Raw genomic sequence first — 27,739 nt, forward strand, 5'->3', positions numbered from 1 at the left:
CCGAACGACGCAGTTGCTTTGGTGTCAGCAACAGCTCAGAAGCCAATTGCACGTTTTGCTCAATCACTCATGTTACTAATGCAATCTTCGTTTGACAGCATATTTAGCAAGTTATCACGCCTTCCTGCAGCGGTCGTCAGTGACAGATCAGATGCTTAGATGATTGCTTCAGACAGCATGCTACATCCTCCATTTGAAAATGGAAAACGTGCAAACGTTTACAGGCTGAACACTCACTCACGATATTGCCTGGCGGGTCAGAGGCTGGGAGCGGATCTTATGGAGGCTTTTCAATCATGAGGGGCATGAATCGGGTAAATAGACAAGTTTCTTTCGCTCAGGTGTGGCAGTGCAGAACTGGAGGGTATAAATCAGGTGTGGGAGGGCGAGAATTGGAAAGGCAGTGATGGGCAATGGCTGCGCGCAGAGGGTGGTGCGTTTCTGGAACATGTTGCCAGACGAGCTGGTGATGGATGGTAAAATTCCAATACTTTTAAGGAATCTGGACGTGTATTTGAATAGGCAGTGTTTAGAGAGACATGGGTCAAATGCATGCAATCGCGGCTGGATCAATTGAAGATATCTGTTCGGAATGGACGAGTTCGACCGAAGACTATGTTTTCAGTGCTGTCCATATCTAATGAGCTCTATGATAGTGCAGGTGAAATGATAAAAATGATAAATAAAATCAATGAAGTAAAATTGTCTCAAGTTGTTGAATTCAAACAACTTCAGGTAATTTTATTTCAATTATTTTATTTATCTTTTTTATTTGTGTTCTTTTCATTGTTCTGTAACTCTTGTTTCTTGATTGTCTCTCTTTCTCTCGCTCCCCACTCTCTCAATATCTTTTTCCTTACCTCTTCCCGCTTTGTTACCCTTCTCCCCTGTTTTCCATTTTGTCTCTGCTTCACCCATCCCCCACATATTTTGTCACATAGCACTGGCTGCAGCCTGCGTCATTCACGGCTCCTAATCTGCCTTCGATCTCTCCATGCACTCTCATTATCACCTTTGCATCTGGAGCCCTGACTCACCGTCTCTCAGCCTGGTGTAAACAGCTCCCTATTTCTCCCCCTTTTTTATCTTTAACAAAGGATCGGTTCGACTCGAAACGTCAGCTCTTTTCTCTACTTGCAGATGGTGCCAGACCTGCTAAGACTTTCCAGCATTTTCTCTTTTGGTTTCAGATTCCAGCATCCGCAGTAATTTTATTTTATTAATGGCTCTATGATATTGCTGGTGTCATGATAACTCCAACTTCGATGCGTGAGAGGTGAGCAAGCGAATGAATTCCCTCTGGAAGACGCGTGACAAGTATTAACAGAGATCAAGGAAAATAACATGAACGAATCTTTGATTTGAATTGAAGCCTGAACTCTGGTTCTGCTCCGAGACTGTGCCAGGTCTGCTTAATACTGCATATATTTCATGATTTGCATTTGTTTGTGAAAACAATTGAGACTGATTGATTTGCTGCAGACAACATCCAGCAGTCATCATGGGTACGGCGATCAAGTCGTGCGTCTATCCCTGTCAAATGTTTTATTGCGCAGGTGAGGCTTCCTGTTTCGTGGTTTGGTGGAGTACGCTGTTTGGAAAAATAGCATCGCAGCTGAGATCCGGCATGGGACCAGCGGGTTGATGTTCCATGACAGCGATGGTCGCCTTTCGAATGAGCACACATCTCAACCGACCATGTGACAAGTTCTTGCAGACAGTGAAAGTAAAAGCCACGGGGAACACTGACACAGCCCGGCTAACGACGGAAGCGCCGCACATGGTCAGTGCGGGGATTGAACCCACGACCTTGGCGTTATTAGCACCACGCTCTAACCAGCTGAGCTAACCGACCAACACAGCTCAGACCGCGAAAGCAAATGCCTATATTGCCGGTGCTCACAACCACGGCGGCTGTTCATTTTCTGCTTCATGTCGATCGCACGAGAGACTGAAGTATTTCCTTTCGTTGCAAAGCTGTTCAACGAAAAAAAAAGCATTTACTTTTCCGAACGCGCTTACTCGACTTAACCATTTGCTCTGATATTCAAAATTAAGCACAATGTCCGGACGCATGCAATTTCAATCGCAATGCCACCAGCTCACCTGCAGCTTGTCTTGTTGAAAAATATCGTCTGTAGAAACGTACCTTCAACGATCGTTCACTGTTCTTCTGGATACTCACAGACTTTTGGAGTCAGGGTTATGTGCTGCTGATAACCTGCTACGAACCTTATGCCAAATTCATTTGAATTGAAATCTAATAGTGGGACTTTTCTGCTCCCGAACGACGCAGTTGCTTTGGTGTCAGCAACAGCTCAGAAGCCAATTGCACGTTTTGCTCAATCACTCATGTTACTAATGCAATCTTCGTTTGACAGCATATTTAGCAAGTTATCACGCCTTCCTGCAGCGGTCGTCAGTGACAGATCAGATGCTTAGATGATTGCTTCAGACAGCATGCTACATCCTCCATTTGAAAATGGAAAACGTGCAAACGTTTACAGGCTGAACACTCACTCACGATATTGCCTGGCGGGTCAGAGGCTGGGAGCGGATCTTATGGAGGCTTTTCAATCATGAGGGGCATGAATCGGGTAAATAGACAAGTTTCTTTCGCTCAGGTGTGGCAGTGCAGAACTGGAGGGTATAAATCAGGTGTGGGAGGGCGAGAATTGGAAAGGCAGTGATGGGCAATGGCTGCGCGCAGAGGGTGGTGCGTTTCTGGAACATGTTGCCAGACGAGCTGGTGATGGATGGTAAAATTCCAATACTTTTAAGGAATCTGGACGTGTATTTGAATAGGCAGTGTTTAGAGAGACATGGGTCAAATGCATGCAATCGCGGCTGGATCAATTGAAGATATCTGTTCGGAATGGACGAGTTCGACCGAAGACTGTGTTTTCAGTGCTGTCCATATCTAATGAGCTCTATGATAGTGCAGGTGAAATGATAAAAAAGATAAATAAAATCAATGAAGTAAAATTGTCTCAAGTTGTTGAATTCAAACAACTTCAGGTAATTTTATTTCAATTATTTTATTTATCTTTTTTATTTGTGTTTTTTTCATTGTTCTGTAACTCTTGTTTCTTGATTGTCTCTCTTTCTCTCGCTCCCCACTCTCTCAATATCTTTTTCCTTACCTCTTCCCGCTTTGTTACCCTTCTCCCCTGTTTTCCATTTTGTCTCTGCTTCACCCATCCCCCACATATTTTGTCACATAGCACTGGCTGCAGCCTGCGTCATTCACGGCTCCTAATCTGCCTTCGATCTCTCCATGCACTCTCATTATCACCTTTGCATCTGGAGCCCTGACTCACCGTCTCTCAGCCTGGTGTAAACAGCTCCCTATTTCTCCCCCTTTTTTATCTTTAACAAAGGATCGGTTCGACTCGAAACGTCAGCTCTTTTCTCTCCTTGCAGATGGTGCCAGACCTGCTAAGACTTTCCAGCATTTTCCCTTTTGGTTTCAGATTCCAGCATCCGCAGTAATTTTATTTTATTAATGGCTCTATGATATTGCTGGTGTCATGATAACTCCAACTTCGATGCGTGAGAGGTGAGCAAGCGAATGAATTCCCTCTGGAAGACGCGTGACAAGTATTAACAGAGATCAAGGAAAATAACATGAACGAATCTTTGATTTGAATTGAAGCCTGAACTCTGGTTCTGCTCCGAGACTGTGCCAGGTCTGCTTAATACTGCATATATTTCATGATTTGCATTTGTTTGTGAAAACAATTGAGACTGAATGATTTGCTGCAGACAACATCCAGCAGTCATCATGGGTACGGCGATCAAGTCGTGCGTCTATCCCTGTCAAATGTTTTATTGCGCAGGTGAGGCTTCCTGTTTCGTGGTTTGGTGGAGTACGCTGTTTGGAAAAATAGCATCGCAGCTGAGATCCGGCATGGGACCAGCGGGTTGATGTTCCATGACAGCGATGGTCGCCTTTCGAATGAGCACACATCTCAACCGACCATGTGACAAGTTCTTGCAGACAGTGAAAGTAAAAGCCACGGGGAACACTGACACAGCCCTGCTAACGACGGAAGCGCCTCTCGTGGTCAGTGCGGGGATTGAACCCACAACCTTTCCGTTATTAGAACCACGCTCTAACCAGCTGAGCTAACCGACCAACACAGCACCAGCCGTGTTGCCTATATGCCTATATTGCCGGTGCTCACAACCACGGCGGCTGTTCATTTTCTGCTTCATGTCGATCGCACGAGAGACTGAAGTATTTCCTTTCGTTGCAAAGCTGTTCAACGAAAAAAAAAGCATTTACTTTTCCGAACGCGCATACTCGACTTAACCATTTGCTCTGATATTCAAAATTAAGCACAATGTCCGGACGCATGCAATTTCAATCGCAATGCCACCAGCTCACCTGCAGCTTGTCTTGTTGAAAAATATCGTCTGTAGAAACGTACCTTCAACGATCGTTCACTGTTCTTCTGGATACTCACAGACTTTTGGAGTCAGGGTTATGTGCTGCTGATAACCTGCTACGAACCTTATGCCAAATTCATTTGAATTGAAATCTAATAGTGGGACTTTTCCGCTCCCGAACGACGCAGTTGCTTTGGTGTCAGCAACAGCTCAGAAGCCAATTGCACGTTTTGCTCAATCACTCATGTTACTAATGCAATCTTCGTTTGACAGCATATTTAGCAAGTTATCACGCCTTCCTGCAGCGGTCGTCAGTGACAGATCAGATGCTTAGATGATTGCTTCAGACAGCATGCTACATCCTCCATTTGAAAATGGAAAACGTGCAAACGTTTACAGGCTGAACACTCACTCACGATATTGCCTGGCGGGTCAGAGGCTGGGAGCGGATCTTATGGAGGCTTTTCAATCATGAGGGGCATGAATCGGGTAAATAGACAAGTTTCTTTCGCTCAGGTGTGGCAGTGCAGAACTGGAGGGTATAAATCAGGTGTGGGAGGGCGAGAATTGGAAAGGCAGTGATGGGCAATGGCTGCGCGCAGAGGGTGGTGCGTTTCTGGAACATGTTGCCAGACGAGCTGGTGATGGATGGTAAAATTCCAATACTTTTAAGGAATCTGGACGTGTATTTGAATAGGCAGTGTTTAGAGAGACATGGGTCAAATGCATGCAATCGCGGCTGGATCAATTGAAGATATCTGTTCGGAATGGACGAGTTCGACCGAAGACTGTGTTTTCAGTGCTGTCCATATCTAATGAGCTCTATGATAGTGCAGGTGAAATGATAAAAATGATAAATAAAATCAATGAAGTAAAATTGTCTCAAGTTGTTGAATTCAAACAACTTCAGGTAATTTTATTTCAATTATTTTATTTATCTTTTTTATTTGTGTTTTTTTCATTGTTCTGTAACTCTTGTTTCTTGATTGTCTCTCTTTCTCTCGCTCCCCACTCTCTCAATATCTTTTTCCTTACCTCTTCCCGCTTTGTTACCCTTCTCCCCTGTTTTCCATTTTGTCTCTGCTTCACCCATCCCCCACATATTTTGTCACATAGCACTGGCTGCAGCCTGCGTCATTCACGGCTCCTAATCTGCCTTCGATCTCTCGATGCACTCTCATTATCACCTTTGCATCTGGAGCCCTGACTCACCGTCTCTCAGCCTGGTGTAAACAGCTCCCTATTTCTCCCCCTTTTTTATCTTTAACAAAGGATCGGTTCGACTCGAAACGTCAGCTCTTTTCTCTACTTGCAGATGGTGCCAGACCTGCTAAGACTTTCCAGCATTTTCTCTTTTGGTTTCAGATTCCAGCATCCGCAGTAATTTTATTTTATTAATGGCTCTATGATATTGCTGGTGTCATGATAACTCCAACTTCGATGCGTGAGAGGTGAGCAAGCGAATGAATTCCCTCTGGAAGACGCGTGACAAGTATTAACAGAGATCAAGGAAAATAACATGAACGAATCTTTGATTTGAATTGAAGCCTGAACTCTGGTTCTGCTCCGAGACTGTGCCAGGTCTGCTTAATACTGCATATATTTCATGATTTGCATTTGTTTGTGAAAACAATTGAGACTGATTGATTTGCTGCAGACAACATCCAGCAGTCATCATGGGTACGGCGATCAAGTCGTGCGTCTATCCCTGTCAAATGTTTTATTGCGCAGGTGAGGCTTCCTGTTTCGTGGTTTGGTGGAGTACGCTGTTTGGAAAAATAGCATCGCAGCTGAGATCCGGCATGGGACCAGCGGGTTGATGTTCCATGACAGCGATGGTCGCCTTTCGAATGAGCACACATCTCAACCGACCATGTGACAAGTTCTTGCAGACAGTGAAAGTAAAAGCCACGGGGAACACTGACACAGCCCGGCTAACGACGGAAGCGCCGCACATGGTCAGTGCGGGGATTGAACCCACGACCTTGGCGTTATTAGCACCACGCTCTAACCAGCTGAGCTAACCGACCAACACAGCTCAGACCGCGAAAGCAAATGCCTATATTGCCGGTGCTCACAACCACGGCGGCTGTTCATTTTCTGCTTCATGTCGATCGCACGAGAGACTGAAGTATTTCCTTTCGTTGCAAAGCTGTTCAACGAAAAAAAAAGCATTTACTTTTCCGAACGCGCTTACTCGACTTAACCATTTGCTCTGATATTCAAAATTAAGCACAATGTCCGGACGCATGCAATTTCAATCGCAATGCCACCAGCTCACCTGCAGCTTGTCTTGTTGAAAAATATCGTCTGTAGAAACGTACCTTCAACGATCGTTCACTGTTCTTCTGGATACTCACAGACTTTTGGAGTCAGGGTTATGTGCTGCTGATAACCTGCTACGAACCTTATGCCAAATTCATTTGAATTGAAATCTAATAGTGGGACTTTTCTGCTCCCGAACGACGCAGTTGCTTTGGTGTCAGCAACAGCTCAGAAGCCAATTGCACGTTTTGCTCAATCACTCATGTTACTAATGCAATCTTCGTTTGACAGCATATTTAGCAAGTTATCACGCCTTCCTGCAGCGGTCGTCAGTGACAGATCAGATGCTTAGATGATTGCTTCAGACAGCATGCTACATCCTCCATTTGAAAATGGAAAACGTGCAAACGTTTACAGGCTGAACACTCACTCACGATATTGCCTGGCGGGTCAGAGGCTGGGAGCGGATCTTATGGAGGCTTTTCAATCATGAGGGGCATGAATCGGGTAAATAGACAAGTTTCTTTCGCTCAGGTGTGGCAGTGCAGAACTGGAGGGTATAAATCAGGTGTGGGAGGGCGAGAATTGGAAAGGCAGTGATGGGCAATGGCTGCGCGCAGAGGGTGGTGCGTTTCTGGAACATGTTGCCAGACGAGCTGGTGATGGATGGTAAAATTCCAATACTTTTAAGGAATCTGGACGTGTATTTGAATAGGCAGTGTTTAGAGAGACATGGGTCAAATGCATGCAATCGCGGCTGGATCAATTGAAGATATCTGTTCGGAATGGACGAGTTCGACCGAAGACTGTGTTTTCAGTGCTGTCCATATCTAATGAGCTCTATGATAGTGCAGGTGAAATGATAAAAAAGATAAATAAAATCAATGAAGTAAAATTGTCTCAAGTTGTTGAATTCAAACAACTTCAGGTAATTTTATTTCAATTATTTTATTTATCTTTTTTATTTGTGTTTTTTTCATTGTTCTGTAACTCTTGTTTCTTGATTGTCTCTCTTTCTCTCGCTCCCCACTCTCTCAATATCTTTTTCCTTACCTCTTCCCGCTTTGTTACCCTTCTCCCCTGTTTTCCATTTTGTCTCTGCTTCACCCATCCCCCACATATTTTGTCACATAGCACTGGCTGCAGCCTGCGTCATTCACGGCTCCTAATCTGCCTTCGATCTCTCCATGCACTCTCATTATCACCTTTGCATCTGGAGCCCTGACTCACCGTCTCTCAGCCTGGTGTAAACAGCTCCCTATTTCTCCCCCTTTTTTATCTTTAACAAAGGATCGGTTCGACTCGAAACGTCAGCTCTTTTCTCTCCTTGCAGATGGTGCCAGACCTGCTAAGACTTTCCAGCATTTTCCCTTTTGGTTTCAGATTCCAGCATCCGCAGTAATTTTATTTTATTAATGGCTCTATGATATTGCTGGTGTCATGATAACTCCAACTTCGATGCGTGAGAGGTGAGCAAGCGAATGAATTCCCTCTGGAAGACGCGTGACAAGTATTAACAGAGATCAAGGAAAATAACATGAACGAATCTTTGATTTGAATTGAAGCCTGAACTCTGGTTCTGCTCCGAGACTGTGCCAGGTCTGCTTAATACTGCATATATTTCATGATTTGCATTTGTTTGTGAAAACAATTGAGACTGATTGATTTGCTGCAGACAACATCCAGCAGTCATCATGGGTACGGCGATCAAGTCGTGCGTCTATCCCTGTCAAATGTTTTATTGCGCAGGTGAGGCTTCCTGTTTCGTGGTTTGGTGGAGTACGCTGTTTGGAAAAATAGCATCGCAGCTGAGATCCGGCATGGGACCAGCGGGTTGATGTTCCATGACAGCGATGGTCGCCTTTCGAATGAGCACACATCTCAACCGACCATGTGACAAGTTCTTGCAGACAGTGAAAGTAAAAGCCACGGGGAACACTGACACAGCCCGGCTAACGACGGAAGCGCCGCACATGGTCAGTGCGGGGATTGAACCCACGACCTTGGCGTTATTAGCACCACGCTCTAACCAGCTGAGCTAACCGACCAACACAGCTCAGACCGCGAAAGCAAATGCCTATATTGCCGGTGCTCACAACCACGGCGGCTGTTCATTTTCTGCTTCATGTCGATCGCACGAGAGACTGAAGTATTTCCTTTCGTTGCAAAGCTGTTCAACGAAAAAAAAAGCATTTACTTTTCCGAACGCGCTTACTCGACTTAACCATTTGCTCTGATATTCAAAATTAAGCACAATGTCCGGACGCATGCAATTTCAATCGCAATGCCACCAGCTCACCTGCAGCTTGTCTTGTTGAAAAATATCGTCTGTAGAAACGTACCTTCAACGATCGTTCACTGTTCTTCTGGATACTCACAGACTTTTGGAGTCAGGGTTATGTGCTGCTGATAACCTGCTACGAACCTTATGCCAAATTCATTTGAATTGAAATCTAATAGTGGGACTTTTCTGCTCCCGAACGACGCAGTTGCTTTGGTGTCAGCAACAGCTCAGAAGCCAATTGCACGTTTTGCTCAATCACTCATGTTACTAATGCAATCTTCGTTTGACAGCATATTTAGCAAGTTATCACGCCTTCCTGCAGCGGTCGTCAGTGACAGATCAGATGCTTAGATGATTGCTTCAGACAGCATGCTACATCCTCCATTTGAAAATGGAAAACGTGCAAACGTTTACAGGCTGAACACTCACTCACGATATTGCCTGGCGGGTCAGAGGCTGGGAGCGGATCTTATGGAGGCTTTTCAATCATGAGGGGCATGAATCGGGTAAATAGACAAGTTTCTTTCGCTCAGGTGTGGCAGTGCAGAACTGGAGGGTATAAATCAGGTGTGGGAGGGCGAGAATTGGAAAGGCAGTGATGGGCAATGGCTGCGCGCAGAGGGTGGTGCGTTTCTGGAACATGTTGCCAGACGAGCTGGTGATGGATGGTAAAATTCCAATACTTTTAAGGAATCTGGACGTGTATTTGAATAGGCAGTGTTTAGAGAGACATGGGTCAAATGCATGCAATCGCGGCTGGATCAATTGAAGATATCTGTTCGGAATGGACGAGTTCGACCGAAGACTGTGTTTTCAGTGCTGTCCATATCTAATGAGCTCTATGATAGTGCAGGTGAAATGATAAAAAAGATAAATAAAATCAATGAAGTAAAATTGTCTCAAGTTGTTGAATTCAAACAACTTCAGGTAATTTTATTTCAATTATTTTATTTATCTTTTTTATTTGTGTTTTTTTCATTGTTCTGTAACTCTTGTTTCTTGATTGTCTCTCTTTCTCTCGCTCCCCACTCTCTCAATATCTTTTTCCTTACCTCTTCCCGCTTTGTTACCCTTCTCCCCTGTTTTCCATTTTGTCTCTGCTTCACCCATCCCCCACATATTTTGTCACATAGCACTGGCTGCAGCCTGCGTCATTCACGGCTCCTAATCTGCCTTCGATCTCTCCATGCACTCTCATTATCACCTTTGCATCTGGAGCCCTGACTCACCGTCTCTCAGCCTGGTGTAAACAGCTCCCTATTTCTCCCCCTTTTTTATCTTTAACAAAGGATCGGTTCGACTCGAAACGTCAGCTCTTTTCTCTCCTTGCAGATGGTGCCAGACCTGCTAAGACTTTCCAGCATTTTCCCTTTTGGTTTCAGATTCCAGCATCCGCAGTAATTTTATTTTATTAATGGCTCTATGATATTGCTGGTGTCATGATAACTCCAACTTCGATGCGTGAGAGGTGAGCAAGCGAATGAATTCCCTCTGGAAGACGCGTGACAAGTATTAACAGAGATCAAGGAAAATAACATGAACGAATCTTTGATTTGAATTGAAGCCTGAACTCTGGTTCTGCTCCGAGACTGTGCCAGGTCTGCTTAATACTGCATATATTTCATGATTTGCATTTGTTTGTGAAAACAATTGAGACTGAATGATTTGCTGCAGACAACATCCAGCAGTCATCATGGGTACGGCGATCAAGTCGTGCGTCTATCCCTGTCAAATGTTTTATTGCGCAGGTGAGGCTTCCTGTTTCGTGGTTTGGTGGAGTACGCTGTTTGGAAAAATAGCATCGCAGCTGAGATCCGGCATGGGACCAGCGGGTTGATGTTCCATGACAGCGATGGTCGCCTTTCGAATGAGCACACATCTCAACCGACCATGTGACAAGTTCTTGCAGACAGTGAAAGTAAAAGCCACGGGGAACACTGACACAGCCCTGCTAACGACGGAAGCGCCTCTCGTGGTCAGTGCGGGGATTGAACCCACAACCTTTCCGTTATTAGAACCACGCTCTAACCAGCTGAGCTAACCGACCAACACAGCACCAGCCGTGTTGCCTATATGCCTATATTGCCGGTGCTCACAACCACGGCGGCTGTTCATTTTCTGCTTCATGTCGATCGCACGAGAGACTGAAGTATTTCCTTTCGTTGCAAAGCTGTTCAACGAAAAAAAAAGCATTTACTTTTCCGAACGCGCATACTCGACTTAACCATTTGCTCTGATATTCAAAATTAAGCACAATGTCCGGACGCATGCAATTTCAATCGCAATGCCACCAGCTCACCTGCAGCTTGTCTTGTTGAAAAATATCGTCTGTAGAAACGTACCTTCAACGATCGTTCACTGTTCTTCTGGATACTCACAGACTTTTGGAGTCAGGGTTATGTGCTGCTGATAACCTGCTACGAACCTTATGCCAAATTCATTTGAATTGAAATCTAATAGTGGGACTTTTCTGCTCCCGAACGACGCAGTTGCTTTGGTGTCAGCAACAGCTCAGAAGCCAATTGCACGTTTTGCTCAATCACTCATGTTAATAATGCAATCTTCGTTTGACAGCATATTTAGCAAGTTATCACGCCTTCCTGCAGCGGTCGTCAGTGACAGATCAGATGCTTAGATGATTGCTTCAGACAGCATGCTACATCCTCCATTTGAAAATGGAAAACGTGCAAACGTTTACAGGCTGAACACTCACTCACGATATTGCCTGGCGGGTCAGAGGCTGGGAGCGGATCTTATGGAGGCTTTTCAATCATGAGGGGCATGAATCGGGTAAATAGACAAGTTTCTTTCGCTCAGGTGTGGCAGTGCAGAACTGGAGGGTATAAATCAGGTGTGGGAGGGCGAGAATTGGAAAGGCAGTGATGGGCAATGGCTGCGCGCAGAGGGTGGTGCGTTTCTGGAACATGTTGCCAGACGAGCTGGTGATGGATGGTAAAATTCCAATACTTTTAAGGAATCTGGACGTGTATTTGAATAGGCAGTGTTTAGAGAGACATGGGTCAAATGCATGCAATCGCGGCTGGATCAATTGAAGATATCTGTTCGGAATGGACGAGTTCGACCGAAGACTGTGTTTTCAGTGCTGTCCATATCTAATGAGCTCTATGATAGTGCAGGTGAAATGATAAAAAAGATAAATAAAATCAATGAAGTAAAATTGTCTCAAGTTGTTGAATTCAAACAACTTCAGGTAATTTTATTTCAATTATTTTATTTATCTTTTTTATTTGTGTTTTTTTCATTGTTCTGTAACTCTTGTTTCTTGATTGTCTCTCTTTCTCTCGCTCCCCACTCTCTCAATATCTTTTTCCTTACCTCTTCCCGCTTTGTTACCCTTCTCCCCTGTTTTCCATTTTGTCTCTGCTTCACCCATCCCCCACATATTTTGTCACATAGCACTGGCTGCAGCCTGCGTCATTCACGGCTCCTAATCTGCCTTCGATCTCTCCATGCACTCTCATTATCACCTTTGCATCTGGAGCCCTGACTCACCGTCTCTCAGCCTGGTGTAAACAGCTCCCTATTTCTCCCCCTTTTTTATCTTTAACAAAGGATCGGTTCGACTCGAAACGTCAGCTCTTTTCTCTCCTTGCAGATGGTGCCAGACCTGCTAAGACTTTCCAGCATTTTCCCTTTTGGTTTCAGATTCCAGCATCCGCAGTAATTTTATTTTATTAATGGCTCTATGATATTGCTGGTGTCATGATAACTCCAACTTCGATGCGTGAGAGGTGAGCAAGCGAATGAATTCCCTCTGGAAGACGCGTGACAAGTATTAACAGAGATCAAGGAAAATAACATGAACGAATCTTTGATTTGAATTGAAGCCTGAACTCTGGTTCTGCTCCGAGACTGTGCCAGGTCTGCTTAATACTGCATATATTTCATGATTTACATTTGTTTGTGAAAACAATTGAGACTGATTGATTTGCTGCAGACAACATCCAGCAGTCATCATGGGTACGGCGATCAAGTCGTGCGTCTATCCCTGTCAAATGTTTTATTGCGCAGGTGAGGCTTCCTGTTTCGTGGTTTGGTGGAGTACGCTGTTTGGAAAAATAGCATCGCAGCTGAGATCCGGCATGGGACCAGCGGGTTGATGTTCCATGACAGCGATGGTCGCCTTTCGAATGAGCACACATCTCAACCGACCATGTGACAAGTTCTTGCAGACAGTGAAAGTAAAAGCCACGGGGAACACTGACACAGCCCGGCTAACGACGGAAGCGCCGCACATGGTCAGTGCGGGGATTGAACCCACGACCTTGGCGTTATTAGCACCACGCTCTAACCAGCTGAGCTAACCGACCAACACAGCTCAGACCGCGAAAGCAAATGCCTATATTGCCGGTGCTCACAACCACGGCGGCTGTTCATTTTCTGCTTCATGTCGATCGCACGAGAGACTGAAGTATTTCCTTTCGTTGCAAAGCTGTTCAACGAAAAAAAAAGCATTTACTTTTCCGAACGCGCTTACTCGACTTAACCATTTGCTCTGATATTCAAAATTAAGCACAATGTCCGGACGCATGCAATTTCAATCGCAATGCCACCAGCTCACCTGCAGCTTGTCTTGTTGAAAAATATCGTCTGTAGAAACGTACCTTCAACGATCGTTCACTGTTCTTCTGGATACTCACAGACTTTTGGAGTCAGGGTTATGTGCTGCTGATAACCTGCTACGAACCTTATGCCAAATTCATTTGAATTGAAATCTAATAGTGGGACTTTTCTGCTCCCGAACGACTCAGTTGCTTTGGTGTCAGCAACAGCTCAGAAGCCAATTGCACGTTTTGCTCAATCACTCATGTTACTAATGCAATCTTCGTTTGACAGCATATTTAGCAAGTTATCACGCCTTCCTGCAGCGGTCGTCAGTGACAGATCAGATGCTTAGATGATTGCTTCAGACAGCATGCTACATCCTCCATTTGAAAATGGAAAACGTGCAAACGTTTACAGGCTGAACACTCACTCACGATATTGCCTGGCGGGTCAGAGGCTGGGAGCGGATCTTATGGAGGCTTTTCAATCATGAGGGGCATGAATCGGGTAAATAGACAAGTTTCTTTCGCTCAGGTGTGGCAGTGCAGAACTGGAGGGTATAAATCAGGTGTGGGAGGGCGAGAATTGGAAAGGCAGTGATGGGCAATGGCTGCGCGCAGAGGGTGGTGCGTTTCTGGAACATGTTGCCAGACGAGCTGGTGATGGATGGTAAAATTCCAATACTTTTAAGGAATCTGGACGTGTATTTGAATAGGCAGTGTTTAGAGAGACATGGGTCAAATGCATGCAATCGCGGCTGGATCAATTGAAGATATCTGTTCGGAATGGACGAGTTCGACCGAAGACTGTGTTTTCAGTGCTGTCCATATCTAATGAGCTCTATGATAGTGCAGGTGAAATGATAAAAAAGATAAATAAAATCAATGAAGTAAAATTGTCTCAAGTTGTTGAATTCAAACAACTTCAGGTAATTTTATTTCAATTATTTTATTTATCTTTTTTATTTGTGTTTTTTTCATTGTTCTGTAACTCTTGTTTCTTGATTGTCTCTCTTTCTCTCGCTCCCCACTCTCTCAATATCTTTTTCCTTACCTCTTCCCGCTTTGTTACCCTTCTCCCCTGTTTTCCATTTTGTCTCTGCTTCACCCATCCCCCACATAATTTGTCACATAGCACTGGCTGCAGCCTGCGTCATTCACGGCTCCTAATCTGCCTTCGATCTCTCCATGCACTCTCATTATCACCTTTGCATCTGGAGCCCTGACTCACCGTCTCTCAGCCTGGTGTAAACAGCTCCCTATTTCTCCCCCTTTTTTATCTTTAACAAAGGATCGGTTCGACTCGAAACGTCAGCTCTTTTCTCTCCTTGCAGATGGTGCCAGACCTGCTAAGACTTTCCAGCATTTTCCCTTTTGGTTTCAGATTCCAGCATCCGCAGTAATTTTATTTTATTAATGGCTCTATGATATTGCTGGTGTCATGATAACTCCAACTTCGATGCGTGAGAGGTGAGCAAGCGAATGAATTCCCTCTGGAAGACGCGTGACAAGTATTAACAGAGATCAAGGAAAATAACATGAACGAATCTTTGATTTGAATTGAAGCCTGAACTCTGGTTCTGCTCCGAGACTGTGCCAGGTCTGCTTAATACTGCATATATTTCATGATTTGCATTTGTTTGTGAAAACAATTGAGACTGATTGATTTGCTGCAGACAACATCCAGCAGTCATCATGGGTACGGCGATCAAGTCGTGCGTCTATCCCTGTCAAATGTTTTATTGCGCAGGTGAGGCTTCCTGTTTCGTGGTTTGGTGGAGTACGCTGTTTGGAAAAATAGCATCGCAGCTGAGATCCGGCATGGGACCAGCGGGTTGATGTTCCATGACAGCGATGGTCGCCTTTCGAATGAGCACACATCTCAACCGACCATGTGACAAGTTCTTGCAGACAGTGAAAGTAAAAGCCACGGGGAACACTGACACAGCCCGGCTAACGACGGAAGCGCCGCACATGGTCAGTGCGGGGATTGAACCCACGACCTTGGCGTTATTAGCACCACGCTCTAACCAGCTGAGCTAACCGACCAACACAGCTCAGACCGCGAAAGCAAATGCCTATATTGCCGGTGCTCACAACCACGGCGGCTGTTCATTTTCTGCTTCATGTCGATCGCACGAGAGACTGAAGTATTTCCTTTCGTTGCAAAGCTGTTCAACGAAAAAAAAAGCATTTACTTTTCCGAACGCGCTTACTCGACTTAACCATTTGCTCTGATATTCAAAATTAAGCACAATGTCCGGACGCATGCAATTTCAATCGCAATGCCACCAGCTCACCTGCAGCTTGTCTTGTTGAAAAATATCGTCTGTAGAAACGTACCTTCAACGATCGTTCACTGTTCTTCTGGATACTCACAGACTTTTGGAGTCAGGGTTATGTGCTGCTGATAACCTGCTACGAACCTTATGCCAAATTCATTTGAATTGAAATCTAATAGTGGGACTTTTCTGCTCCCGAACGACGCAGTTGCTTTGGTGTCAGCAACAGCTCAGAAGCCAATTGCACGTTTTGCTCAATCACTCATGTTACTAATGCAATCTTCGTTTGACAGCATATTTAGCAAGTTATCACGCCTTCCTGCAGCGGTCGTCAGTGACAGATCAGATGCTTAGATGATTGCTTCAGACAGCATGCTACATCCTCCATTTGAAAATGGAAAACGTGCAAACGTTTACAGGCTGAACACTCACTCACGATATTGCCTGGCGGGTCAGAGGCTGGGAGCGGATCTTATGGAGGCTTTTCAATCATGAGGGGCATGAATCGGGTAAATAGACAAGTTTCTTTCGCTCAGGTGTGGCAGTGCAGAACTGGAGGGTATAAATCAGGTGTGGGAGGGCGAGAATTGGAAAGGCAGTGATGGGCAATGGCTGCGCGCAGAGGGTGGTGCGTTTCTGGAACATGTTGCCAGACGAGCTGGTGATGGATGGTAAAATTCCAATACTTTTAAGGAATCTGGACGTGTATTTGAATAGGCAGTGTTTAGAGAGACATGGGTCAAATGCATGCAATCGCGGCTGGATCAATTGAAGATATCTGTTCGGAATGGACGAGTTCGACCGAAGACTGTGTTTTCAGTGCTGTCCATATCTAATGAGCTCTATGATAGTGCAGGTGAAATGATAAAAAAGATAAATAAAATCAATGAAGTAAAATTGTCTCAAGTTGTTGAATTCAAACAACTTCAGGTAATTTTATTTCAATTATTTTATTTATCTTTTTTATTTGTGTTTTTTTCATTGTTCTGTAACTCTTGTTTCTTGATTGTCTCTCTTTCTCTCGCTCCCCACTCTCTCAATATCTTTTTCCTTACCTCTTCCCGCTTTGTTACCCTTCTCCCCTGTTTTCCATTTTGTCTCTGCTTCACCCATCCCCCACATATTTTGTCACATAGCACTGGCTGCAGCCTGCGTCATTCACGGCTCCTAATCTGCCTTCGATCTCTCCATGCACTCTCATTATCACCTTTGCATCTGGAGCCCTGACTCACCGTCTCTCAGCCTGGTGTAAACAGCTCCCTATTTCTCCCCCTTTTTTATCTTTAACAAAGGATCGGTTCGACTCGAAACGTCAGCTCTTTTCTCTCCTTGCAGATGGTGCCAGACCTGCTAAGACTTTCCAGCATTTTCCCTTTTGGTTTCAGATTCCAGCATCCGCAGTAATTTTATTTTATTAATGGCTCTATGATATTGCTGGTGTCATGATAACTCCAACTTCGATGCGTGAGAGGTGAGCAAGCGAATGAATTCCCTCTGGAAGACGCGTGACAAGTATTAACAGAGATCAAGGAAAATAACATGAACGAATCTTTGATTTGAATTGAAGCCTGAACTCTGGTTCTGCTCCGAGACTGTGCCAGGTCTGCTTAATACTGCATATATTTCATGATTTGCATTTGTTTGTGAAAACAATTGAGACTGAATGATTTGCTGCAGACAACATCCAGCAGTCATCATGGGTACGGCGATCAAGTCGTGCGTCTATCCCTGTCAAATGTTTTATTGCGCAGGTGAGGCTTCCTGTTTCGTGGTTTGGTGGAGTACGCTGTTTGGAAAAATAGCATCGCAGCTGAGATCCGGCATGGGACCAGCGGGTTGATGTTCCATGACAGCGATGGTCGCCTTTCGAATGAGCACACATCTCAACCGACCATGTGACAAGTTCTTGCAGACAGTGAAAGTAAAAGCCACGGGGAACACTGACACAGCCCTGCTAACGACGGAAGCGCCTCTCGTGGTCAGTGCGGGGATTGAACCCACAACCTTTCCGTTATTAGAACCACGCTCTAACCAGCTGAGCTAACCGACCAACACAGCACCAGCCGTGTTGCCTATATGCCTATATTGCCGGTGCTCACAACCACGGCGGCTGTTCATTTTCTGCTTCATGTCGATCGCACGAGAGACTGAAGTATTTCCTTTCGTTGCAAAGCTGTTCAACGAAAAAAAAAGCATTTACTTTTCCGAACGCGCATACTCGACTTAACCATTTGCTCTGATATTCAAAATTAAGCACAATGTCCGGACGCATGCAATTTCAATCGCAATGCCACCAGCTCACCTGCAGCTTGTCTTGTTGAAAAATATCGTCTGTAGAAACGTACCTTCAACGATCGTTCACTGTTCTTCTGGATACTCACAGACTTTTGGAGTCAGGGTTATGTGCTGCTGATAACCTGCTACGAACCTTATGCCAAATTCATTTGAATTGAAATCTAATAGTGGGACTTTTCTGCTCCCGAACGACGCAGTTGCTTTGGTGTCAGCAACAGCTCAGAAGCCAATTGCACGTTTTGCTCAATCACTCATGTTACTAATGCAATCTTCGTTTGACAGCATATTTAGCAAGTTATCACGCCTTCCTGCAGCGGTCGTCAGTGACAGATCAGATGCTTAGATGATTGCTTCAGACAGCATGCTACATCCTCCATTTGAAAATGGAAAACGTGCAAACGTTTACAGGCTGAACACTCACTCACGATATTGCCTGGCGGGTCAGAGGCTGGGAGCGGATCTTATGGAGGCTTTTCAATCATGAGGGGCATGAATCGGGTAAATAGACAAGTTTCTTTCGCTCAGGTGTGGCAGTGCAGAACTGGAGGGTATAAATCAGGTGTGGGAGGGCGAGAATTGGAAAGGCAGTGATGGGCAATGGCTGCGCGCAGAGGGTGGTGCGTTTCTGGAACATGTTGCCAGACGAGCTGGTGATGGATGGTAAAATTCCAATACTTTTAAGGAATCTGGACGTGTATTTGAATAGGCAGTGTTTAGAGAGACATGGGTCAAATGCATGCAATCGCGGCTGGATCAATTGAAGATATCTGTTCGGAATGGACGAGTTCGACCGAAGACTGTGTTTTCAGTGCTGTCCATATCTAATGAGCTCTATGATAGTGCAGGTGAAATGATAAAAAAGATAAATAAAATCAATGAAGTAAAATTGTCTCAAGTTGTTGAATTCAAACAACTTCAGGTAATTTTATTTCAATTATTTTATTTATCTTTTTTATTTGTGTTTTTTTCATTGTTCTGTAACTCTTGTTTCTTGATTGTCTCTCTTTCTCTCGCTCCCCACTCTCTCAATATCTTTTTCCTTACCTCTTCCCGCTTTGTTACCCTTCTCCCCTGTTTTCCATTTTGTCTCTGCTTCACCCATCCCCCACATATTTTGTCACATAGCACTGGCTGCAGCCTGCGTCATTCACGGCTCCTAATCTGCCTTCGATCTCTCCATGCACTCTCATTATCACCTTTGCATCTGGAGCCCTGACTCACCGTCTCTCAGCCTGGTGTAAACAGCTCCCTATTTCTCCCCCTTTTTTATCTTTAACAAAGGATCGGTTCGACTCGAAACGTCAGCTCTTTTCTCTCCTTGCAGATGGTGCCAGACCTGCTAAGACTTTCCAGCATTTTCCCTTTTGGTTTCAGATTCCAGCATCCGCAGTAATTTTATTTTATTAATGGCTCTATGATATTGCTGGTGTCATGATAACTCCAACTTCGATGCGTGAGAGGTGAGCAAGCGAATGAATTCCCTCTGGAAGACGCGTGACAAGTATTAACAGAGATCAAGGAAAATAACATGAACGAATCTTTGATTTGAATTGAAGCCTGAACTCTGGTTCTGCTCCGAGACTGTGCCAGGTCTGCTTAATACTGCATATATTTCATGATTTACATTTGTTTGTGAAAACAATTGAGACTGATTGATTTGCTGCAGACAACATCCAGCAGTCATCATGGGTACGGCGATCAAGTCGTGCGTCTATCCCTGTCAAATGTTTTATTGCGCAGGTGAGGCTTCCTGTTTCGTGGTTTGGTGGAGTACGCTGTTTGGAAAAATAGCATCGCAGCTGAGATCCGGCATGGGACCAGCGGGTTGATGTTCCATGACAGCGATGGTCGCCTTTCGAATGAGCACACATCTCAACCGACCATGTGACAAGTTCTTGCAGACAGTGAAAGTAAAAGCCACGGGGAACACTGACACAGCCCGGCTAACGACGGAAGCGCCGCACATGGTCAGTGCGGGGATTGAACCCACGACCTTGGCGTTATTAGCACCACGCTCTAACCAGCTGAGCTAACCGACCAACACAGCTCAGACCGCGAAAGCAAATGCCTATATTGCCGGTGCTCACAACCACGGCGGCTGTTCATTTTCTGCTTCATGTCGATCGCACGAGAGACTGAAGTATTTCCTTTCGTTGCAAAGCTGTTCAACGAAAAAAAAAGCATTTACTTTTCCGAACGCGCTTACTCGACTTAACCATTTGCTCTGATATTCAAAATTAAGCACAATGTCCGGACGCATGCAATTTCAATCGCAATGCCACCAGCTCACCTGCAGCTTGTCTTGTTGAAAAATATCGTCTGTAGAAACGTACCTTCAACGATCGTTCACTGTTCTTCTGGATACTCACAGACTTTTGGAGTCAGGGTTATGTGCTGCTGATAACCTGCTACGAACCTTATGCCAAATTCATTTGAATTGAAATCTAATAGTGGGACTTTTCTGCTCCCGAACGACGCAGTTGCTTTGGTGTCAGCAACAGCTCAGAAGCCAATTGCACGTTTTGCTCAATCACTCATGTTACTAATGCAATCTTCGTTTGACAGCATATTTAGCAAGTTATCACGCCTTCCTGCAGCGGTCGTCAGTGACAGATCAGATGCTTAGATGATTGCTTCAGACAGCATGCTACATCCTCCATTTGAAAATGGAAAACGTGCAAACGTTTACAGGCTGAACACTCACTCACGATATTGCCTGGCGGGTCAGAGGCTGGGAGCGGATCTTATGGAGGCTTTTCAATCATGAGGGGCATGAATCGGGTAAATAGACAAGTTTCTTTCGCTCAGGTGTGGCAGTGCAGAACTGGAGGGTATAAATCAGGTGTGGGAGGGCGAGAATTGGAAAGGCAGTGATGGGCAATGGCTGCGCGCAGAGGGTGGTGCGTTTCTGGAACATGTTGCCAGACGAGCTGGTGATGGATGGTAAAATTCCAATACTTTTAAGGAATCTGGACGTGTATTTGAATAGGCAGTGTTTAGAGAGACATGGGTCAAATGCATGCAATCGCGGCTGGATCAATTGAAGATATCTGTTCGGAATGGACGAGTTCGACCGAAGACTGTGTTTTCAGTGCTGTCCATATCTAATGAGCTCTATGATAGTGCAGGTGAAATGATAAAAAAGATAAATAAAATCAATGAAGTAAAATTGTCTCAAGTTGTTGAATTCAAACAACTTCAGGTAATTTTATTTCAATTATTTTATTTATCTTTTTTATTTGTGTTTTTTTCATTGTTCTGTAACTCTTGTTTCTTGATTGTCTCTCTTTCTCTCGCTCCCCACTCTCTCAATATCTTTTTCCTTACCTCTTCCCGCTTTGTTACCCTTCTCCCCTGTTTTCCATTTTGTCTCTGCTTCACCCATCCCCCACATATTTTGTCACATAGCACTGGCTGCAGCCTGCGTCATTCACGGCTCCTAATCTGCCTTCGATCTCTCCATGCACTCTCATTATCACCTTTGCATCTGGAGCCCTGACTCACCGTCTCTCAGCCTGGTGTAAACAGCTCCCTATTTCTCCCCCTTTTTTATCTTTAACAAAGGATCGGTTCGACTCGAAACGTCAGCTCTTTTCTCTCCTTGCAGATGGTGCCAGACCTGCTAAGACTTTCCAGCATTTTCCCTTTTGGTTTCAGATTCCAGCATCCGCAGTAATTTTATTTTATTAATGGCTCTATGATATTGCTGGTGTCATGATAACTCCAACTTCGATGCGTGAGAGGTGAGCAAGCGAATGAATTCCCTCTGGAAGACGCGTGACAAGTATTAACAGAGATCAAGGAAAATAACATGAACGAATCTTTGATTTGAATTGAAGCCTGAACTCTGGTTCTGCTCCGAGACTGTGCCAGGTCTGCTTAATACTGCATATATTTCATGATTTGCATTTGTTTGTGAAAACAATTGAGACTGAATGATTTGCTGCAGACAACATCCAGCAGTCATCATGGGTACGGCGATCAAGTCGTGCGTCTATCCCTGTCAAATGTTTTATTGCGCAGGTGAGGCTTCCTGTTTCGTGGTTTGGTGGAGTACGCTGTTTGGAAAAATAGCATCGCAGCTGAGATCCGGCATGGGACCAGCGGGTTGATGTTCCATGACAGCGATGGTCGCCTTTCGAATGAGCACACATCTCAACCGACCATGTGACAAGTTCTTGCAGACAGTGAAAGTAAAAGCCACGGGGAACACTGACACAGCCCTGCTAACGACGGAAGCGCCTCTCGTGGTCAGTGCGGGGATTGAACCCACAACCTTTCCGTTATTAGAACCACGCTCTAACCAGCTGAGCTAACCGACCAACACAGCACCAGCCGTGTTGCCTATATGCCTATATTGCCGGTGCTCACAACCACGGCGGCTGTTCATTTTCTGCTTCATGTCGATCGCACGAGAGACTGAAGTATTTCCTTTCGTTGCAAAGCTGTTCAACGAAAAAAAAAGCATTTACTTTTCCGAACGCGCATACTCGACTTAACCATTTGCTCTGATATTCAAAATTAAGCACAATGTCCGGACGCATGCAATTTCAATCGCAATGCCACCAGCTCACCTGCAGCTTGTCTTGTTGAAAAATATCGTCTGTAGAAACGTACCTTCAACGATCGTTCACTGTTCTTCTGGATACTCACAGACTTTTGGAGTCAGGGTTATGTGCTGCTGATAACCTGCTACGAACCTTATGCCAAATTCATTTGAATTGAAATCTAATAGTGGGACTTTTCTGCTCCCGAACGACGCAGTTGCTTTGGTGTCAGCAACAGCTCAGAAGCCAATTGCACGTTTTGCTCAATCACTCATGTTACTAATGCAATCTTCGTTTGACAGCATATTTAGCAAGTTATCACGCCTTCCTGCAGCGGTCGTCAGTGACAGATCAGATGCTTAGATGATTGCTTCAGACAGCATGCTACATCCTCCATTTGAAAATGGAAAACGTGCAAACGTTTACAGGCTGAACACTCACTCACGATATTGCCTGGCGGGTCAGAGGCTGGGAGCGGATCTTATGGAGGCTTTTCAATCATGAGGGGCATGAATCGGGTAAATAGACAAGTTTCTTTCGCTCAGGTGTGGCAGTGCAGAACTGGAGGGTATAAATCAGGTGTGGGAGGGCGAGAATTGGAAAGGCAGTGATGGGCAATGGCTGCGCGCAGAGGGTGGTGCGTTTCTGGAACATGTTGCCAGACGAGCTGGTGATGGATGGTAAAATTCCAATACTTTTAAGGAATCTGGACGTGTATTTGAATAGGCAGTGTTTAGAGAGACATGGGTCAAATGCATGCAATCGCGGCTGGATCAATTGAAGATATCTGTTCGGAATGGACGAGTTCGACCGAAGACTGTGTTTTCAGTGCTGTCCATATCTAATGAGCTCTATGATAGTGCAGGTGAAATGATAAAAATGATAAATAAAATCAATGAAGTAAAATTGTCTCAAGTTGTTGAATTCAAACAACTTCAGGTAATTTTATTTCAATTATTTTATTTATCTTTTTTATTTGTGTTTTTTTCATTGTTCTGTAACTCTTGTTTCTTGATTGTCTCTCTTTCTCTCGCTCCCCACTCTCTCAATATCTTTTTCCTTACCTCTTCCCGCTTTGTTACCCTTCTCCCCTGTTTTCCATTTTGTCTCTGCTTCACCCATCCCCCACATATTTTGTCACATAGCACTGGCTGCAGCCTGCGTCATTCACGGCTCCTAATCTGCCTTCGATCTCTCCATGCACTCTCATTATCACCTTTGCATCTGGAGCCCTGACTCACCGTCTCTCAGCCTGGTGTAAACAGCTCCCTATTTCTCCCCCTTTTTTATCTTTAACAAAGGATCGGTTCGACTCGAAACGTCAGCTCTTTTCTCTCCTTGCAGATGGTGCCAGACCTGCTAAGACTTTCCAGCATTTTCCCTTTTGGTTTCAGATTCCAGCATCCGCAGTAATTTTATTTTATTAATGGCTCTATGATATTGCTGGTGTCATGATAACTCCAACTTCGATGCGTGAGAGGTGAGCAAGCGAATGAATTCCCTCTGGAAGACGCGTGACAAGTATTAACAGAGATCAAGGAAAATAACATGAACGAATCTTTGATTTGAATTGAAGCCTGAACTCTGGTTCTGCTCCGAGACTGTGCCAGGTCTGCTTAATACTGCATATATTTCATGATTTGCATTTGTTTGTGAAAACAATTGAGACTGATTGATTTGCTGCAGACAACATCCAGCAGTCATCATGGGTACGGCGATCAAGTCGTGCGTCTATCCCTGTCAAATGTTTTATTGCGCAGGTGAGGCTTCCTGTTTCGTGGTTTGGTGGAGTACGCTGTTTGGAAAAATAGCATCGCAGCTGAGATCCGGCATGGGACCAGCGGGTTGATGTTCCATGACAGCGATGGTCGCCTTTCGAATGAGCACACATCTCAACCGACCATGTGACAAGTTCTTGCAGACAGTGAAAGTAAAAGCCACGGGGAACACTGACACAGCCCGGCTAACGACGGAAGCGCCGCACATGGTCAGTGCGGGGATTGAACCCACGACCTTGGCGTTATTAGCACCACGCTCTAACCAGCTGAGCTAACCGACCAACACAGCTCAGACCGCGAAAGCAAATGCCTATATTGCCGGTGCTCACAACCACGGCGGCTGTTCATTTTCTGCTCCATGTCGATCGCACGAGAGACTGAAGTATTTCCTTTCGTTGCAAAGCTGTTCAACGAAAAAAAAAGCATTTACTTTTCCGAACGCGCTTACTCGACTTAACCATTTGCTCTGATATTCAAAATTAAGCACAATGTCCGGACGCATGCAATTTCAATCGCAATGCCACCAGCTCACCTGCAGCTTGTCTTGTTGAAAAATATCGTCTGTAGAAACGTACCTTCAACGATCGTTCACTGTTCTTCTGGATACTCACAGACTTTTGGAGTCAGGGTTATGTGCTGCTGATAACCTGCTACGAACCTTATGCCAAATTCATTTGAATTGAAATCTAATAGTGGGACTTTTCTGCTCCCGAACGACGCAGTTGCTTTGGTGTCAGCAACAGCTCAGAAGCCAATTGCACGTTTTGCTCAATCACTCATGTTACTAATGCAATCTTCGTTTGACAGCATATTTAGCAAGTTATCACGCCTTCCTGCAGCGGTCGTCAGTGACAGATCAGATGCTTAGATGATTGCTTCAGACAGCATGCTACATCCTCCATTTGAAAATGGAAAACGTGCAAACGTTTACAGGCTGAACACTCACTCACGATATTGCCTGGCGGGTCAGAGGCTGGGAGCGGATCTTATGGAGGCTTTTCAATCATGAGGGGCATGAATCGGGTAAATAGACAAGTTTCTTTCGCTCAGGTGTGGCAGTGCAGAACTGGAGGGTATAAATCAGGTGTGGGAGGGCGAGAATTGGAAAGGCAGTGATGGGCAATGGCTGCGCGCAGAGGGTGGTGCGTTTCTGGAACATGTTGCCAGACGAGCTGGTGATGGATGGTAAAATTCCAATACTTTTAAGGAATCTGGACGTGTATTTGAATAGGCAGTGTTTAGAGAGACATGGGTCAAATGCATGCAATCGCGGCTGGATCAATTGAAGATATCTGTTCGGAATGGACGAGTTCGACCGAAGACTGTGTTTTCAGTGCTGTCCATATCTAATGAGCTCTATGATAGTGCAGGTGAAATGATAAAAAAGATAAATAAAATCAATGAAGTAAAATTGTCTCAAGTTGTTGAATTCAAACAACTTCAGGTAATTTTATTTCAATTATTTTATTTATCTTTTTTATTTGTGTTTTTTTCATTGTTCTGTAACTCTTGTTTCTTGATTGTCTCTCTTTCTCTCGCTCCCCACTCTCTCAATATCTTTTTCCTTACCTCTTCCCGCTTTGTTACCCTTCTCCCCTGTTTTCCATTTTGTCTCTGCTTCACCCATCCCCCACATATTTTGTCACATAGCACTGGCTGCAGCCTGCGTCATTCACGGCTCCTAATCTGCCTTCGATCTCTCCATGCACTCTCATTATCACCTTTGCATCTGGAGCCCTGACTCACCGTCTCTCAGCCTGGTGTAAACAGCTCCCTATTTCTCCCCCTTTTTTATCTTTAACAAAGGATCGGTTCGACTCGAAACGTCAGCTCTTTTCTCTCCTTGCAGATGGTGCCAGACCTGCTAAGACTTTCCAGCATTTTCCCTTTTGGTTTCAGATTCCAGCATCCGCAGTAATTTTATTTTATTCATGGCTCTATGATATTGCTGGTGTCATGATAACTCCAACTTCGATGCGTGAGAGGTGAGCAAGCGAATGAATTCCCTCTGGAAGACGCGTGACAAGTATTAACAGAGATCAAGGAAAATAACATGAACGAATCTTTGATTTGAATTGAAGCCTGAACTCTGGTTCTGCTCCGAGACTGTGCCAGGTCTGCTTAATACTGCATATATTTCATGATTTGCATTTGTTTGTGAAAACAATTGAGACTGAATGATTTGCTGCAGACAACATCCAGCAGTCATCATGGGTACGGCGATCAAGTCGTGCGTCTATCCCTGTCAAATGTTTTATTGCGCAGGTGAGGCTTCCTGTTTCGTGGTTTGGTGGAGTACGCTGTTTGGAAAAATAGCATCGCAGCTGAGATCCGGCATGGGACCAGCGGGTTGATGTTCCATGACAGCGATGGTCGCCTTTCGAATGAGCACACATCTCAACCGACCATGTGACAAGTTCTTGCAGACAGTGAAAGTAAAAGCCACGGGGAACACTGACACAGCCCTGCTAACGACGGAAGCGCCTCTCGTGGTCAGTGCGGGGATTGAACCCACAACCTTTCCGTTATTAGAACCACGCTCTAACCAGCTGAGCTAACCGACCAACACAGCACCAGCCGTGTTGCCTATATGCCTATATTGCCGGTGCTCACAACCACGGCGGCTGTTCATTTTCTGCTTCATGTCGATCGCACGAGAGACTGAAGTATTTCCTTTCGTTGCAAAGCTGTTCAACGAAAAAAAAAGCATTTACTTTTCCGAACGCGCTTACTCGACTTAACCATTTGCTCTGATATTCAAAATTAAGCACAATGTCCGGACGCATGCAATTTCAATCGCAATGCCACCAGCTCACCTGCAGCTTGTCTTGTTGAAAAATATCGTCTGTAGAAACGTACCTTCAACGATCGTTCACTGTTCTTCTGGATACTCACAGACTTTTGGAGTCAGGGTTATGTGCTGCTGATAACCTGCTACGAACCTTATGCCAAATTCATTTGAATTGAAATCTAATAGTGGGACTTTTCTGCTCCCGAACGACGCAGTTGCTTTGGTGTCAGCAACAGCTCAGAAGCCAATTGCACGTTTTGCTCAATCACTCATGTTACTAATGCAATCTTCGTTTGACAGCATATTTAGCAAGTTATCACGCCTTCCTGCAGCGGTCGTCAGTGACAGATCAGATGCTTAGATGATTGCTTCAGACAGCATGCTACATCCTCCATTTGAAAATGGAAAACGTGCAAACGTTTACAGGCTGAACACTCACTCACGATATTGCCTGGCGGGTCAGAGGCTGGGAGCGGATCTTATGGAGGCTTTTCAATCATGAGGGGCATGAATCGGGTAAATAGACAAGTTTCTTTCGCT

General features: G+C 44.8%; 7 non-coding genes across 7 annotated transcripts; all 7 read right to left on the minus strand.

Moving 5' to 3' along the window:
* Positions 1-1,781: 1,781 nt before the first annotated feature.
* trnai-aau (transfer RNA isoleucine (anticodon AAU)) lies at positions 1,782-1,855 on the minus strand. Its single transcript has one exon. It is a non-coding gene; the product is annotated as a tRNA-Ile (tRNA).
* A 4,493-nt stretch (positions 1,856-6,348) lies between these two features.
* trnai-aau (transfer RNA isoleucine (anticodon AAU)) lies at positions 6,349-6,422 on the minus strand. The gene has a single exon. It is a non-coding gene; the product is annotated as a tRNA-Ile (tRNA).
* A 2,209-nt stretch (positions 6,423-8,631) lies between these two features.
* On the minus strand, positions 8,632-8,705 carry trnai-aau (transfer RNA isoleucine (anticodon AAU)). Its single transcript has one exon. It is a non-coding gene; the product is annotated as a tRNA-Ile (tRNA).
* A 4,493-nt stretch (positions 8,706-13,198) lies between these two features.
* Positions 13,199-13,272, minus strand: trnai-aau (transfer RNA isoleucine (anticodon AAU)). Its single transcript has one exon. It is a non-coding gene; the product is annotated as a tRNA-Ile (tRNA).
* A 2,209-nt stretch (positions 13,273-15,481) lies between these two features.
* trnai-aau (transfer RNA isoleucine (anticodon AAU)) lies at positions 15,482-15,555 on the minus strand. Its single transcript has one exon. It is a non-coding gene; the product is annotated as a tRNA-Ile (tRNA).
* Positions 15,556-20,048: 4,493 nt separating this feature from the next.
* trnai-aau (transfer RNA isoleucine (anticodon AAU)) lies at positions 20,049-20,122 on the minus strand. The gene has a single exon. It is a non-coding gene; the product is annotated as a tRNA-Ile (tRNA).
* Positions 20,123-24,615: 4,493 nt separating this feature from the next.
* Positions 24,616-24,689, minus strand: trnai-aau (transfer RNA isoleucine (anticodon AAU)). Its single transcript has one exon. It is a non-coding gene; the product is annotated as a tRNA-Ile (tRNA).
* Between the last annotated feature and the right edge of the window lie 3,050 nt (positions 24,690-27,739).

Source organism: Chiloscyllium plagiosum, unplaced genomic scaffold (genome assembly GCF_037043375.1).
Source record: "Chiloscyllium plagiosum isolate Xiang-an unplaced genomic scaffold, Cpla_swu_hap1 HiC_scaffold_45, whole genome shotgun sequence".
Classification (NCBI taxonomy): domain Eukaryota; kingdom Metazoa; phylum Chordata; class Chondrichthyes; order Orectolobiformes; family Hemiscylliidae; genus Chiloscyllium; species Chiloscyllium plagiosum.